Source organism: Phoca vitulina, unplaced genomic scaffold (genome assembly GCF_004348235.1).
Source record: "Phoca vitulina isolate PV1807 unplaced genomic scaffold, GSC_HSeal_1.0 scaffold12, whole genome shotgun sequence".
Classification (NCBI taxonomy): domain Eukaryota; kingdom Metazoa; phylum Chordata; class Mammalia; order Carnivora; family Phocidae; genus Phoca; species Phoca vitulina.
The window spans coordinates 29,155,621-29,172,848 of NW_022589715.1; the positions used below are offsets into that span (position 1 = coordinate 29,155,621).

Below are 17,228 nucleotides of genomic sequence, written 5' to 3' on the forward strand. Positions count from 1 at the left end.
ATGCCATTCAATACATCACCTTGACTCTCACTGAAAACCTCATCTTCTCACAAACACCTTCGTATGTGGTGGAGAGAGAACCGTAACCTTTGCTTTAAAAGAATCCAGTAGACCAATGGCCTTGTGGTAAGAAAGGTGCCATTTGTACCCATGTCTCTTCTTATTCATTTCCTCATCATCGCCTCCGAAAGTAAAAGTGACAGACATGACTTGGGACATTTGAGAGTGATGTATAATAGAAGGGGGTCTTATATGAGCAGAAGTCTCAGTGGCCCACCAAGTTTAGAATGACTCCTGTCCTGACGCAAAAGGGCAGACAAAACTCTCCATTGGGAAGGGAATAATACTAGATTCTTGATTCCTTGTTACACCATCACTCACACTCAGGAATGAGTACCAGTCCTAATCAGAGTTTCTTTTCTGAAGAAAGAAAAACAAACCAGATAATGATGATGATGACGACGATGATGACGATAGCAGCTAACACATACACAAACACATCCACACATACTATGTGCCAGGCACTGTTCTAAGCTCTGTACATCAACTTGTTTAATTTTCTCGACAACCCTGTACATAGGTACTAACACCACCCCGTTTTATAGTAAGTTTAAGTTGTTTTTCTGCACAAGGAAGTTAAACTTATACCATTTTTCCATGAGGAAAGACCAATAGAAGACTGCTTCAGTTCTCCTCATATACTAAAAGCCCCTTATGCCTGAACATTAGTGAAGTGCATCAACTGAATTGAATGAAGGAGAAGGTAATGCCTAAAAAGCATCACAAACAGGTTAGTCCCATTCATTTCTTAATTCGGGAGTGAAGGGAGAATCAAACACTGGACTGTAAATTCCTTGAGGGCAGGAATTGGTCTTATTCATCCTTGTTGTACCAGGATTTAGCACAGTGCCTGGTATACAGGACGTACTCTGTGAGTGAATGAATGAATGAATGAATGAACGAATGAATGAAAGAAAGAAAGGAAGAAAGAAAGAAAGAAAGAAAGGCAGGAAGGAAGGAAGAAAGAAATATAATGCTAAGCAATACTTCATCACTTCATTCTAAAGATCCTTCCTATTTTATTCTCTCCTCTTTCTTCCCATTGAGAGAGTACTGGTGAATGCAGTTCACAAATAAGTGAACCAAGAAGATATCAGTTACTAGGTTTCTTCTTAACCTGGTACAAAAGAAAGGTGTCAGAGTTGAAAAACCTGGCTGATTCAGGTCCCAGGGTTTTCCCACATATACCCTGTCAGACCTCAGGCAATTCTCACCTATAAAATGGAGACATGGAGAGCTGCCCTGCTAGAAACAAAGTTAGGTAGACACATTTCATAGACTGAAGTCAGGAAAGATTGTTATTTTTAGGAGATGTTTCCTTCCCATTACCCAGCATTGTACGTGGCTTAGAGTAGGTGTTCAATAAACATTTGTTAAACAATGGAAGATCAGAACCAGAGAGCCACATGTCTCTGCCACGTTCAATCCCAATTCAGAAGACTTCCTCCGAGAGGTTCAGAATTGTCAGGGCTGAGCCCCGTGGAAGAAGGTTTACTCAGGTAAACACACCTTTATGTCTTTGGGTAAGAACTGGAAAAGTTACATTCAGCTTCACATCAAAATAAACACCACTGTCAGCCTTATGGGGAAGCAGGACCATGGGGGGCAAAGAAGAGACTAAAGGTACCAGTCTTGAGAACCAAGCTGATGGCCCTCAACTCCTGCACCCCCCTTTCTCCGCACCCCAGGTCTCAAGCCGAGAAATGGCAGGGTCATTGCCGTCATTCTGCTCCTCTGAAATAGGAACCTGGATTAGCTCTGGCTGGCTGAAGCTCAACCCAGATAAGTCCAGAGCAATGCTGATAGGCAGCGGGAAGGAATTTGAGGAAGTGACAAGAAATGCCACGTCATCCACCATAAAGAAAGCTTTCCCACAAAGTGGCCTGGGAGGTAGCTTCGCAGCGACTGGTGCTCAGAAAAATGCAGATAAACGCAGAAGTCTTTCTAGCAGCAGGATAGAGAGCCAGCCACAAACAATTCATGTCCTTGCCACATCCTTCAGTGATGGCTAGGAGGAAAGCAAGCACTTCCCGCCCACATTCCCCCTGGTGCAGCCCAGAATGAGGAGCCCCGAGCAGAGAGTCCCGGGCACCCGCTGGCTACAGGGGACCGGGACACCCACCGGAGGCAGCGGACCCCTCTCTGCTCATCCCTAATGTATCAGAGAATCCCTGGCAATCCTGAGGACGTGATTTTTAACGAAGATTCTAGGTTACAGCCTTTCTGTCCCAGGGAAGGGTAGGTGCCCTGTCAGAAATAAACTCTTCCTAATTTCATTCACCAAGTAATGGACATCATAATAATCTGCTATGGCATCTGTCATTGCAGAGATTTCCAGTGTTCATCACAAAATTTTCGCAGAAAAGCGGAAGTCAGCAAGCAGTTATTCTCTGAAGAAATTCACAAGGAAAAAAAAGGGGGGGGGGCTAGCAAAGAAGACCGGGGAGAGTGGAACTCTTCTGTCATTGTTTTCTGAAAGACAGCATGACATTCCCTATTGGTTATAGATGGTATGGCTTTCTTTACTTATATTTTAAAATTTCGTTCAGTGGACCTGTTCTCACAAAAAATGGATCCAAAGCTGGCCTTCACAAGGAAATCTGTACTTTGAAAAATAGAGCAAAGGTCTAATATTTTTAGAAAAAATATAGTCTGTATTATTAAATAATACCAATGACTACTTAAAAGGGCATGTTGGACGAGATCTTGGATACCTATTCTATAAACCCCATAGCCAACGTTCTAAACCTCTCTGAAGGAAATTCTGCCTTAGATTCTGCAATCTCAAATTGTCCCAAACTTCTACCTAGAGAGAAACCTCGAGTCCTCAGTCGCTAGCATCCCAGAGGTCTCATAAGGGCCACAGTTGTCAGCAGACCCGATTTGCATCCTAGATGGCCAGGGAAATATTCCGGTACAGTACATTGTTATTCAGAACCCTCTGAGAACACACCAAATAGGAGATGATTAGAATTACATTTACTTACTCTCACATATTAGCATTAAATTATTAGTTGTATTAGTGGCTTACATTTACATTAAACTTGCAAATTATATAGACCTTTATTTCCATTCTGTGAGCATCTCAATTTTTTCCCCTGCATGCATATCTAATCATTTGCTTACCTCTTATCACTCCGGGAACCTACAGTTTTTAATTCCATGGATTTCCACAGGGCAAGAATCTAGGCCACCGTTTATGCACAGAAATCAATTCATCCATCACTACACTGTGCATCAAAACAACATTTTAAGAGCAAAAGTTGAAGCCAGTGGCATTAAGCCAAAGCACCTCTCCTCACAAGGAAAACGCAGTGGGATTTTTAAGAGCAAAAAGGATAGGTCACCAAGGCTTTATGCCTCACCAAGAAATGGGGAATCCTTAATGGCCCAGAGTTTCTTGATTCAAATCTGGGATTTAAGACTGGGTGCCCAAAGAAAAGTGCTGATTGTCACGTCCCCCAGTGTACTTCTGCAGCATCCATGTAAATATATCCACCAGGTCAAATTTTCTCTCTCCTTGCCCCTGGTGAAATCACTAACCAATGATATTTTCATGTTTTTACTTAGAATCTGAAAGAGCATTTTTGCACCATGGTGCATTTTTACAAAGATCTGCATCTCTGAAACACAATATTATATTAACATGACAGTTTCAAAAGAAATCATGTTACTAAATATCGTAAATCATAGAAACGTCATTGGCTTCTTCTAAAATTGCATTCAATCGGCTAACTACACCATTCACAAGTTATAACAATCTATGCAAATGTACATTAAAGCCACAAGAAGTTTCCCCCCCATATCCTTTTCCCACAGGCCAAATAAAGGTGAATTAAGAAAATCTGGCAAAGGGTACACAGGGCTATTGCCATTTCCCACAGCAAATAGGGTATTTTCCTCTGGGAATAAAACATTTTCCTTAAACTACTGTTTATAACCCTAATCAGCTCAACAGCAATAGAGCCATCAAGTCCAATCTCTTGTGGAAAAAAGTCAAGGTCAACAAGTACTTGCATTTTTGTTTATCTTTAGCTGCAATTGCTACTGACATTCAATTGGGTAATAAACATGAGGTCTGTCAAATGTTCCCAATGAACAGGTGATCCAAAAGCTATCTCAGAACAAGGCCATTGCCAGGTAATCAAACAATCCTGTTATTACAATTATGATTTGAGTACATTTATTTATAGATGCAAACATCAGTCAATCCTGAATGAATATTGCCCTACCATTCCCACCACAGGGTAATAGGATTGAGGAAGTACAGGAGGGCCCTTGCTAGAACTACTCGCCAACAACAATGTGTGTGCTCCCACGAGCAGAGTACTATCCAAAGCAACAGCTTTCTCCCCATACCTATTCTCTTTAAAGGCAATTTTGTGTAGCTCAATACAGCCATGTCCTTCACTACGCCGCCCAGGTTCCTGAGCCCAGTTGCTTCTCTCTGCCTGAAAACCAATTCTACGGTTATGTGTGTGTGTCTATTTGGAATTGTTGCATTATTCCTTTAAGCCAGCATGGTTGCTACATTAGAAAACACTTCATTTTAACTTGAAAAGTGCTAGGATTTGTTCAGCATGTTTAATTCTAAGGAGTCAGATAGATATTGGGAATAAAGGCCACATACTTCTTTCCAATCCATCACGAAACTCACTGATATCAACAGGAACTATGCATTTGGATCCGGGCAGCACCTGGCTCCATGCCATCTTCGACTTACAGATTAAAAATAGAATCCCTGTTCCAGCTGCAAAGTAAGACATGTTAAACCTACCGCTTCCATTTGAAATATGAAAATTAAATCTAAGGACCATGGCCACTTTCTAAGACGAGGACTCTGACCCACATAGACAAACCTATTGTCTCCACTTCAGTTATGAAAAATGAGCCTAAGGAATATTCTTGGAGCCTAAAAGTAATGATTACACCTCTTGCTATGTAGCTTTTATTAACATTCTATCATTTAGCAGAGCAATTAATGTTTTCCAAAGCTGACTCCTTTCCTATCAATAGCATCGGGGCATCTGGAATCGAAGTAAAGGACAATCTTTCTAAAAATACACAAACCCACATCCTGGGAAAGAAAGTGAAAACTGAAAATGAACAAAAAAATTCTAGACACACAAAATGAAGTACACTAATTTTAAGGACAACTTTCAACGTAGACATACTAAGTACCAGGTGACAATGTTGTTAGTCTAAACAAATACTGTTTCAGTATAAAAAATTATCCTTCACTCTCTAGTATTCTGGCAAAAAGTAAATGTAGCCAGAGTTATACCAGCAGCCCAAGAGCATACTATTTCCAGCCCTGGAGTCTCTTAAGTCTTGGGCAGGTGATTTGAAGATTCTACTTAAACAGAAACATTAGCAGCCTGGGAAGGAGAAGGGGCTGAAGCACACGAGGATGAGAATCCAGTGGGAGTCCATGAACACCAAGACCCATGTAACAAAACATCTACTCTGCAAATACTCAGGAAATGTTCATCAATCAGCTGTCAAGCAAAGGGGGAAGTCACCTCATTTTCAGAGCAGTAAACTGATGAAATGAGTCATGGAATTCCCATGATAGCTTAGCTGGCCTCTTCCTTTCCACCCAGCCCCCTGGTCCCCATGGAGCCAGGGCCCTCCCCGAAGGAAAGCAGTGAGCAGAGAGAGAGTGGTGGCGGGACTTCCGTGGGTGACCCTCAGGAAGGGGTAGGAAAAGTGTTGCTTCTGCCCAGCCACGGTATGAGGAAAAAGCCAAAGGCAGCAATGGCCAGCCATATTGTCCCCATATCTGGAGAGGTGAAGTTACACTTCAGAAAACAGTGAGTCCTCCAGAAGGGACCTGCGGTGTAGGCAGCAGTATTCTGAGACCTTGGCATCAACCCAAACCGTTCCAAACCCACCACCCCTGGCGTCCCCTCAGTCTCTTGGTCTGGTCCAGTCTCCTTCTCCAAAGCTCTCCTCTCCAATGCCTTCGCTCTGCCTTGTCACATCCTCAACATTTCAGAATAACTGCAGCGTGACCCCAGCCTTCCTTTGCATCTGTTCCTCCTTCACACAGCTCTGCCATGACTCCCCAAGGCCTCCCAAGCAAACTCCCAATTCCTTGGGACAACAGATAGGATCCTTCACGGTCTGGTCCCTGCTGCCTCTAGCCTTCCCCTCAGACTTTCCTCTCCCACACCCTGTTCTCCGCTCCTGCTGAAGCACACACAAAGCCTCCAAGGGTCATGCTTTCATTTGCTTCCTCACCTTCACACCAACTAATTTCTTTGCCTCACATGTCCTTCTACTTCACCTGCCCCAAGTTCCCATCACAGACTCACCCCCTTGGGAGAGCTAGCTGGAAGACTGGGAATGGAAAGCAGATTGCTGCTAGGGCCAGCTCTGGAGATGGGAGTGCCATGTGGAGAGGGACCCACATCCGAGTCCCATTCCGGCTCCACGAGAAAGGGTGTTGTGACGGAGTAAGGACAGGGAGAGGCCACACCTCTGCCAAGTACTTGCTTCCTTTTTGCCAGTTTGTTAGGGGCCATTCCTCTACTTCCAAAGCACCCTGGGCCTACTCAGTCACGAGCCTTAACCTACTATATGTGAACTGCCTGCCCGGCTGCTGGACCGTCAGTCAACTTCTCGGTTCCAGGAACAGCCTCTTCACTCTGAATTCTCACATTCAGCACTGGGCTGGTACGTAGTAGACATTCAGTGAATACTCATTAAGTTAGGGAATGGTGCTATTTCTGTCTTTCCTCCATTATCTTTGAGAATATTCCTCTCAGAAGCTTTAAATTCACAGTATCATGCAATATTTTTTATTTGCACTAAATGTATTCCATTCATGTAAGGGGATGTTCTTGGCGCTGGGATGCAGTGAACCAAATATTCATAACGCACAGCCCCCTCTGATTGTATCGGCTGAAATTGCCTTCCCTCAGAACGTCCATTTTTAAAGAGTGTGGCACCTGAATCTTCCCAAGATAGCACCCCAGTTCTTCACCGCTCAATGAATCTCTCAGGTGCCCTTAATCCTGTTTCAGGGGACAATAACCAGAACGACAAGAGCATTCTCACCTGCATCACTGGCCCCAGGGATGGGGAGAAAAGACTGGGAAATGGAGCTGGCGCACCATAAAATGGTCAGAGGAAGGAGACAGAAGAGGGGGAAAGGCGTCACGAAACAACCGGCATCCCGGCCTCAGATGAAGAAAGGCCGCCATCTCTTTCAACCACGGAAACTGAGACTCGGTTAGGTGCCACGAAGTTAAAGGAAGATTGGGCTGAATATGAATCCAGGCATCCATCTAGTCAATCGAGTCAACCAAATATTTATCCGGCAGCGGCTGCATCTGCAGCATGGGGCCAGGAGCTGAGGCAAGTGCAAGAGGAGCCAACCCACCGGATTCCCCGGGTGTGGACATGTGCGAGAATCTCCCTCCAGTCTTCACACCAGTCAAAGGGATTCTTCCAGACAACTTCCGTGGACTCTGTAAATCTTGTAACTAATTATATTTCACTCTTCATTTTGGCCGCTAGGTAGCTCAGAGCCGAACTGACTACCTCTAGCAGCTGTACACCATCTTTCACAATTCATCTTGTTCCGTACTGCCCTTATGGCTGGCCTCTGGTTTGTTTTCTTTTTGTTCTCATTTCTTCACATCCTGATTTTTATCCTATTGTATACTCTATACTTTTGTTAATTTCCTTAAACCCTTTCTTAGAATGAAGGAGAGACTATATGAGTACATTGTAAAATTAAGATATATACTCTTCTCCTAAAGTATCAAAATTTAAAAGGTATTAAGGTGCTATCTGTCCTGCTGTCAGAGGGGCACTCAAGGAAAGATTCAAACTCAGAGAAATGAAATTTTTCAAGAGATAGCATTGATTGAATGTTAATAATCTAGCAACAAGTAAGTTCAGTATTTTCCACATTCATTCCTCAATTCCCCCTTCCTTAAAAATATACAAATTTGAAGAAAATTTAAGATTTTCTAGGTATGTTCATATTCTTTTTTTCTCCTGATGTGGAAAGAAGTGAAAGATGGGGCGCCTGGGTGGCTCAGTTGGTTAAGTGTCTGCCTTTGGCTCAGGTCATGATCCCAGCCAGGACCGGGATCGAGACCCTCACTGGGCTCCCTGCTCAGCGGGAAGTCTCCTTCTCCCTCTGCCTCTCCCCCTACCCCCCACTTGTGCTCACGTGCTCACTCTCTCTCTCTCTCTCAAATAAATAAATAAAATCTTAAAAAAAAAAAAAAAGAACTAAAAGAAAATCCTACCTCTTTCACCCTTTGTTAGGAAATAAGATGAGCTATGTCTAGGAGGGAATGCATACGGGTTGATATTGGTAAATGGGGGAAAGCCAAAGCTAATTGTACTAATCAAACAGAATGCTTTTAGGTTAAGTAATTATGGAAAATTATCTGCAAGACTGAACTAATCCACAAAGCCAGACACTTGAGCAAAACCCAACTTACCAACTACACTTCTGGGACCAATCAATGTAAGAGGTAGACAACGCCTACCTCTTTTTAAGGAAAATGCTTGGCATAAATTTACTGTTTGGGTTAGTTTTTGCTAGGCCAACAGCCAAAACCTCTACCACTATCCTTAATTAGCGCTAGCATTCATGGAGGAAGAAGATAGATTCAGGAGCAGAGCGGACTATCACATCCCACGGGATGGAATCATGTCTGCTGCTGGGAACAGCAGATATAAAAGCATCCTCCCAGGGTAACACAGGGTCCTGTCTCAGCATTCATCATTCACCTTACCGTAAGGTCCCTTAAAAGATCCCAAAATGTTGCTGCCAGTCCCCACCCATCCTCTGCTAGAAGCCCGTTCCGGGCCACAGGATGGTGCCCAAGAGTAGGAGCAGGTAGAGCAGGCAATCATGTGGGCGGCATGATTTAAGGTACATCCCCAAACCCGTCTACCACCAATTCTGAAAGGATTACCCGTTGAGTCTTTTCTTGAGTGCTTCTGTTAAAATGGATCTCTGAGAGTCAGGACAGGTAAGACCTCAGTGTCTATTTACATTTTGACTGAGATTGCCATGTCATTAGCCATCTGGCACCCAGAAGAAATCAGTGCTGAGAGAATGTAGTTTAATCACAGTTTGAAAGCATGAGAGCGTTCCCAATCCTCTTGAATAAATAATTACCCACCCATGGCCATGTGCCCATAACTATTCTGGGCACAGGAGATTTAAAGATGAAGAAGACATAGTCCCTTCCCAGGAAGCATCCTGGGGAGGCTGATGCACGAATGGTTCACTTCAGTATATGAGAAAGGGTAAGACACAGGATACCATAACAACACAGAGGAGGGTGACTTCCCCCAATCCGGGAATTCACAGGATACTTCCTTCAGATTACACTTAAATTAAGTTCAGAAGTTTTTAACTTGGGCTACATAGGCCCTCCCCACCTAGGGGGCCCAGGGTTAGAATTCAGAAGATCTTCCTACTTGGAAGTGGAAAGATTTACATTTTATTCTCACTAACCTCTAACTGAAATTAGCACTTCTTTCCAGTGCATATCTAGGTAAGTAACAAACCACAGAACCATTAGCAGAACCTGTGACTTTGTCACCAAAGGAAATCATATTTACATACAACAATATAGTTGTTACAAACATCTTAAAACATCATTTACATTCATCACTATTTCAAAAATGTGGTAGACGATAGAATCACTGCTAGACCTTGTTATTTAATACATATTTAACAAAGCCCTATATCATTGTATTACAATTTGTTTTTTAAAACATTCTGATAGCTGAATTTCAATATAGTTTTTCTTGTAGTCCGATGTGTTTTATTTTATGCATTAATAAAAATATTATACTGACAAGGCATCCATTGACCTTGCCAGATGGCCAAAGGCATCCCCTCTCCCCCAAAATGTCAGAGCTCCCTGAAAAGGATGAGGAAGAGTCCGCAGCCAGATGACTAACGGCGGAGAAAGCGATGGTGGCCCCAGTGGTTCAGGCAGCAGAGGCCCTGAGTGGCCACATGGCTATGTAGGAGGGCTGAACCGAGTTCCCGAGAGTGGGCTAGGGATCAACGTTGATCTCACAGGGCCCACCAGATGCTGAACCTCTATGGCAGTCAGAGGACCAAGGGGGAGGTGTCCCTCTGCCAGCTAGGCCAAATATCCCTCACCCTGTCTTTCAGCCAACAGCCCTGATCACAGAGTTCACCGTGTCTGGGTCACTGGCATGTTGTGAAATAAATACACTCACAGCTCCCTAAGAATATTCAGTATTTAGAGAATATTCCACTTAACATATGCCTGATGCTCGTGGTAGCACACACAAACGTCCTGAGGGCAAATACTATGCCCTACTCGTTCTTAGAGCCTCATACGGAGCACCTGCCATACGGTAAGCGCTTAATTCATTTTTGACAACTCGACCAGAATGAATAAATTTACATTCCCCCCCCTTAAATGCAACTCTTGATAATATTTTGGCTCATCCACAAAAGCAATTACAATTCTAAACTCTTTTTATCTCCTTGGGCTACATTAAATGGATACTTCCCTAAAATTAACTTCCTCACTTCTGCCTTGCCCACAATGACATGGAGTGAAGAATCCACCACCCAGGACGATGGGTTCTCCCCTGGTTTATTTTCTCGGGTAGCAACCGAAACACGGGTTCAGCTGTGCCAGGCAGGCTGTGTGGCAGCCCTGGAATGCCTAGGAAGGCTGACCTGAAAAACAAGTTATTGTTTATAGCTTAAAACCCAATGCGGAATCAAGAAGGGAAAGGGAGAGAGAATTAGACAAAAGAAAGGCCTTCATTAGAAACTGCATTAAATAATTAAATAATGACACATTAGGATCTGGGTTTTTAAAGCTCGGATCATCATTTTTATTATTAACACGAGGCAATAAAACCCGTGTTATTATACAAGAGTGGAGTATGTTCTTCTATATGTGATGCAGTTGGGGAAAATACTTTACAGTTCTGGAAAGAAAAGAACGGAGCATTACAAACAACTAACTCTGAGTCCACCGCAATAGAAAATCTATTCCACTCTCACCAAAAAGCTAATGCTATTAGAGGCTTTCTCTAACTTACAGCAGGCCGAGGGAAACTGAGAAGATACCTTTTTAAAAAGTTTTCATACTTCCTGGCTGCAGAGCCAAATGATGACTTGACATAACATCACTATTCATATAGTTCTTTACTCATTTTTTATTTAAAACTATCATGTGACTCTTGAGAGGCCAGTGTAATTAATTCTAGGAAAGTCCGAGAATTGGGGAATAATTTCAGAACTTCTACAAGTCATCCCGGAGCTGGCATTTCTTAAGAGACAACCACAACAGCAACAACAACAAAATTCCATGTGACCTGCACGCATCCATCACGTGCCACAAAACTCCAGTATCTGCACAGGTGACAAGTGTCAGTGTCAGCAGCCAAGTCTACACCACTCACAGAGTCCACTATCACACTGCAAATCAAGGGGAAAACAGAACTGTGGTTTTAAGGCCATGCTTAACAAGGATCATACCTTTTAAGTTTCAAAAATTAGAGTATAAATTTGATAAGATTTCCAGACCATGAGTTCACACATAAATAAAAATGAGCAATCAACAGAAAATATAAGAAATGACCCTGTTGATGAATGTCCTGTCTCTTCCAATCGAGGGTCAGACCTATTCAAAGCCAATCACATGAGGATGGAATCAGTAAAGGTCAATCAAAGGCAGGCTGAAACTCCAACTGTCTAGCTGACCTTCAGAGCTTGTGACAAATTGCTATCAGTCAATGTCAACTAATGACAGGAGCTCTTTGGCTAATCAATTGTTCTAAAAATGATCAAGAAAACTACTCACAGGACAGCTCATTTTCACATCAATGCCTGTGAAGTATGAAAAGCTCATTTTTTGAGTTTTTAATAAGCTCATAAGTAAAGCAGTTACTTGGTAACAGAGGTCACCTTACAGAAAAAGACAGAACCCTTGTCTGCCTTTTACATATTCTTTTATTACCATATTATAGTAAAATTATGCTATGGATATGCCAGAGGGCTACATAATAAAGTAGGTAACACTTCATGCACTTTTGAAACAAATACTTCTGTGTCGGAGGGAAATATATTTGGGAGTAAATAATTTCAAATGCATTTTTCAGTTGCTTAAGATGAAAAACACTGACCTCCAGCTTGCCAGCGATATTGCCTAATAGTCAGAAGATGCACTCTCTGTGAAAACCCTCATAGCCAAGTGCATGCCCCCTAAATATAGTTACTACTTTTTAGATGACGAAGTTATTTTTCTTTGTTTTAAGATGACGTGCTTTCATGATGCTAGAAGGCAAGAAAATGGGGAACAGAAAACAGTTCCTCGCATTTGATGAGTCAATAAAAGGAAAGGTGAATATATAGTATGGGGTGTTCCGGGGAAAACAGTTCTCTGTCTATCCATCTCGTTCAACATGTTTGATAAGTTAATGATATGGACCTTTTGATAACAGGGATTTGCTGAGTATAATAACTTCCCCTTTCTTTTTTACACCTGACTTTTCCCATCAGGAAATCATTTTCCTCTTCTGCCTGCCACTGCATGCCAAGGCCACTCTTTAATCTGCAGACCGACATGAAATGTAACTAAAGTAACACACGGGGCTGCAGTGGTCTAAGGGCGAAGGCCTGCAGTCGCAATTATATTTTACTTTTCTCTCTGAAGCGTATTAGTCAAAAAGCATTAGGACACCATTGAAGTACAAGAAGTTCCCGCAGAAGTCTAAGACTTAAGAAGTGTGAACAAATAGAAATTATTCAAGGTACCCTGACCAGCAGACAAATGGAATGAAAAAAACCCAAACAAACATTTTTTTGATTCACAGGGTTCTGAGGTTATTATAAACACTGTTTTAAAAATCAGTTGGGATTAAAAAAAAAAAAATGGCAAAGAAAACTGTTTCTAAACAAGCAGCGTTCACTTTGTGTTTTCATCTGAAAAACTGCAGATTACAGATTATATCCCAAACGTGAGTTGCTGCAGTAGTTTTTCAAATTAAAATATCTTCTGTGGCCTCAACCACTCTCAAGTTGTCCATAGGAAAGAAATAAAGGAGGGAGGGCAACACTTAAGCCGAGCCATAATTGGAAGTATGTGAAAAATGAAGTGTCAGTTTGGTCAATAAAGGGCAAAGGTCAAGGGGAACTGCAGCCCAAACTCTGCGAGAAATGTGCTCATTAAGACATCCAATCAGAGCGCTCCTTCCCACCTATCCCATTATTCATCGGACAGCTGACTGTTTCAAATGCCCGGCTTTGGGCTGTTATTACTTTTCTTCTTCATGTAAAAAGGCGAGCTGGTATATAAATCGTTGCTTAGTCATCTGGAACGTAATGTGGCCCTTCCCCGCCGCCCCTCTCCCTGCTCCCCACCCCCTCCCAGCTGGCTCTGCCTGCTGGCCTCGCAAGCTTGAAACAACTGCCTTCACATTCCCTTCAATAATAAATGGGATTGCCTTCCGCCTATAGGTTGCCTGAACTCTGACAAAAGCTGGGCGGGGGGGGGGGGGGGGGGGGTGGGGAGGGGACACTGGGAGGCATTGCAACTATTGACACATTAGTATAAAGAAATAGCAGTGCTTTTCAATTGTTCCTCTTTAAAGAAACATGCCAGTGTTGCCTTTTTTTTTTTTTTTTTGAAGTGGGAGCAAAAGATACTATTGTCGAACTGAGTCCTGGCCCCAAAAGGAGAAGTTCAGAAGTGGGTTTTAGAGGCTTCAGCAATCATTAAAGCCCTTTAGAGTTGAGATGTTTTACATCAAATTTCAACATCGAAATAATACTTTTTCTTTTTCCTCACAAAAGAGGAAAATGAGACGAGCTTTAAATGGGAAATGCTCTGCAAGAGAAAGGACCTTATTTGTTTTTTATGCCCCTATTCTCAATTCAATAAATCTTTGAATGAGCAAAATGGTATAGGCTCTCAATACAAATTAATCATATCAATCATCATGCTCCTCTGTAAATATCTCAATCATTCTACCAAACACAAGAAACTAGATTCTCACTCCCCAGCAGAGTATAACCCCCCTGAGGCTAACATTGATTCTGGCCTATTCCCGGCTCCGTCACCCTTACAGAGACAGAGCCAGGCCCCGTACAGACACAGGAAGAAGAGACCCCAACTTGGTAACAGAAAGAGTGTCCATCAGTGATCTGTTTTCCATTCCTCGCCACACGAAAGCACTGGAGGACACAGGTGTTAGGAGCTTGGGTTCTGGAGTCACACTGTATGGGTTCGGGTCCTGACTCTACTACAGACCCATATGTGACTCTCGGCAAGTCTCCTAGCCTCTCTAAACCTTTGTGATCTTTACAAAGTGAGGGAGGGAAATACCTACACTGACTGACAGCCCTTAATATGTTATTGTTTTATTTTATTACTATCATATACTCATCTCTCTTGACGTTGAACCAAAAACAAAAAAAAAAAGGAAGACGTGCCCAAACGCAAACTGCGGTCAGTCATCACTAAAGCTGCTTGTGAGTCGTAGAGTGACTGCGGCAACCCTCCTGGGAAAGAGTTCAAATACGGTGGGGAAAGGCACCAGATGTGCTTGGTGTTCTCCGGCTCCAAGCCACCTGCTTCCTAGAGTAGACCCTGTATCTGGTCAGTAGGGCAGCCGTACACGGTAGGATAAAAAAGACACACGAAAGGGTCACGTATCTGCCAATGTGTACCTCATGTTATTTATGAGACTCTGCCTGGGTTCATGAGAACACCCCATCCTAAAGTAGTTACAAAGCAAAGCCAAGAGAGAAGATCCTAGAGCTGACTCCGAGAGTTTCTTCAGTATTTCTGAGCTTACTTTTTTCTCTTCTGAAATGGGAAAGGGGCAAATAATAGACAGGGATAAAATCGGAATTCAATCTCATAGCTTTGGAAGTGCTTTGAGGAAGTTAAGGACTACACAGAATCAATGTTGCAACAACAGCTGCAGAACCCCCAACCGAATACAGATGTCAGGCCTTCCTTTTCAATGCCAACTTAAAGGAGCGTCACTATTAAAGAATCAATTTCCTGCAAACGGCCACAAGTGTTAATATTAAATGAAAGTAGATGCCATAGGAAAAGTTACCATGATAAACAATTTGAGTTGGGGGAAATATGTATGATGTAAATCATGAATAAACATTAAATCCCTGAAGAAGAAGAATCTTTAGCATCTTCTTAATTATGTATCTTGCATATACTCTTTTTAGAATGCCCAGCATTGGATTTTCTGTTTTATATTTTTATGCTTAGGTAAAAATTTGGACTAAAACTATTCCATCAATCACAACAGCCGCTAATTTGGCAAGTCATCAGGCACTCAAAATCCCCTAAATTGCTGGAAGGCTAACTAGGAATTGTCACTGTATTTTGAAATCTGTCAGAACATTACACATTTCCTGAATGACTTTTTTTTTTTTTTTACTTTGAAAGTCCAAAAGAACAGGACTCGGTTGAGACACAGCCTGTTGTATGCCTACGTCATGCACAGATAAGGTTATTTAACAGAGGACTAGAGCCTAGGGATTTCTTTCTTTCTTTTTTTTTTTTTGTGTGTGTACCACAGCTGCCATAATGAAGTGGTGAAAAATGAAAAGGAATGAGGAAAAAGAAACACAGTACAAATAATACAGTAGAGAAAGTTTTAAAATATGTATTACTCCTGTCTGTAGGGGAAACACCTCTTTGGATATGTTCTTGACAGATTGAGTTATTTCTGTCTATTGGGTATGTATAAAGACATATTTATGGATTTATAAATCTTTTGAAGAGGGCTGTTATTTATCCAGTTGACTAAAATGGACTCAAACTGTGTAAATAACTATTTAGGACACGCACTATGGGCCAAATGCTGGCACAGCTTACATGTCTATGCTGCCAGAAAAGGCAGGCAGGGCAAACATGGAAAAGCCACTGTGCACAGTTAATCCAAAGGCTGCACAAAGACCCAGCTCCACAGGTCTCAGGGATGAAAACAGGTTTAGAAGGGTCACGGTTGGCATGGAAATGCACGGACATAATGGCGGCAACACTCGCAGGCATCATTCTGCCTTTAGTAGGGGAGAAAGCACACTGCCCACGAGAAGCCACAGAGAAGGGCAGGTATAAGACCAAAGGAGGGCCCCCTGCACCCCAGCTCTCAAGGTGCTGGGTGGGAGGGGGACGCAGAAGGGTTGGGGGAGGGAAGTCTACACAGAAAGCTTCTTTTGGATCACGGTGGGAGTCGTTGGCTTAGTTCTTTAGTGGAGAGCCGGGAAAGAGGGCATGAAGAGAAGAATCTTAGACAAATAATCAGGAAACTGAAATTTGGGGTCTGATGCTGCACCGGGACCTCCCCGAAGTGCTCAGCGCATCCGTACCTTATTTTCCTCTTCTGTCAAATGGGGCCAGGATTGTTTTAGAAAGGTTCAACTGAGCTCATTCAAACGATATCATTTATGTGAAAATTCTTAAAAAAAAAAAAAAAAAACAGAACTAGGTGGTGATCTTATATGAAAAAATACATAAGAGAAACAATGTAAGTAGAAAACTCAGGTAATGTGAAAGATACATGTCTCCTGGTTACAATCAAATTCATTATTAAATTGGCCTTTGGAGAACACTTGTTGAAGGAAAAGGAAACATGCAAAATTCCTAATTCCTTGTTATGATGGGTCACGGGGGAAGAACTGGGACAGGGCCTTTGCCCTCTCAAAATCCTTTTATCAGATTATGTTTGAGAAAGCGTATATGCTACAACTTTAAATTCAAGTACATTTCAGCAGTTTGCAAGCCTTCAAAGCAGCAGCTAAGCTATCTGCCTGTTCCTAGACGATATATATATATTTTAAAGCAAAAAATGAAAAAGAAAAAGAAACAAAACAAGAGGCTATGACCTCATGTAGCAATTTTGGAGTACAGGAAGAAGAATTTAGATTCCTTTTACACCTTTTTGAAAACTCATGGAAGAAGTTGAAAATAGGGCTTCATATTGAAAGTGCCGACATCACCTTAGCCCCAGCCCCGTGAGCAGCAACACCATCACATACGCATACACACACTTGAAAGAGAAAAGGCCCCATGGATTTATGCTGCATATCATTTTCCAGTAAAAGTCAGAGGTCAGAGGTTACATGTTTCTGCCTCAGCTCTGAACTGGTCTACTATCCT

At 42.4% G+C, this 17,228-nt stretch overlaps 1 protein-coding gene across 2 annotated transcripts in view; it reads right to left on the reverse strand.

The window, feature by feature from the left end:
- MEIS1 (Meis homeobox 1) overlaps positions 1-17,228 on the reverse strand; it is a 133,967-nt gene that overhangs the window by 85,603 nt on the left and 31,136 nt on the right. The window lies entirely within an intron of this gene.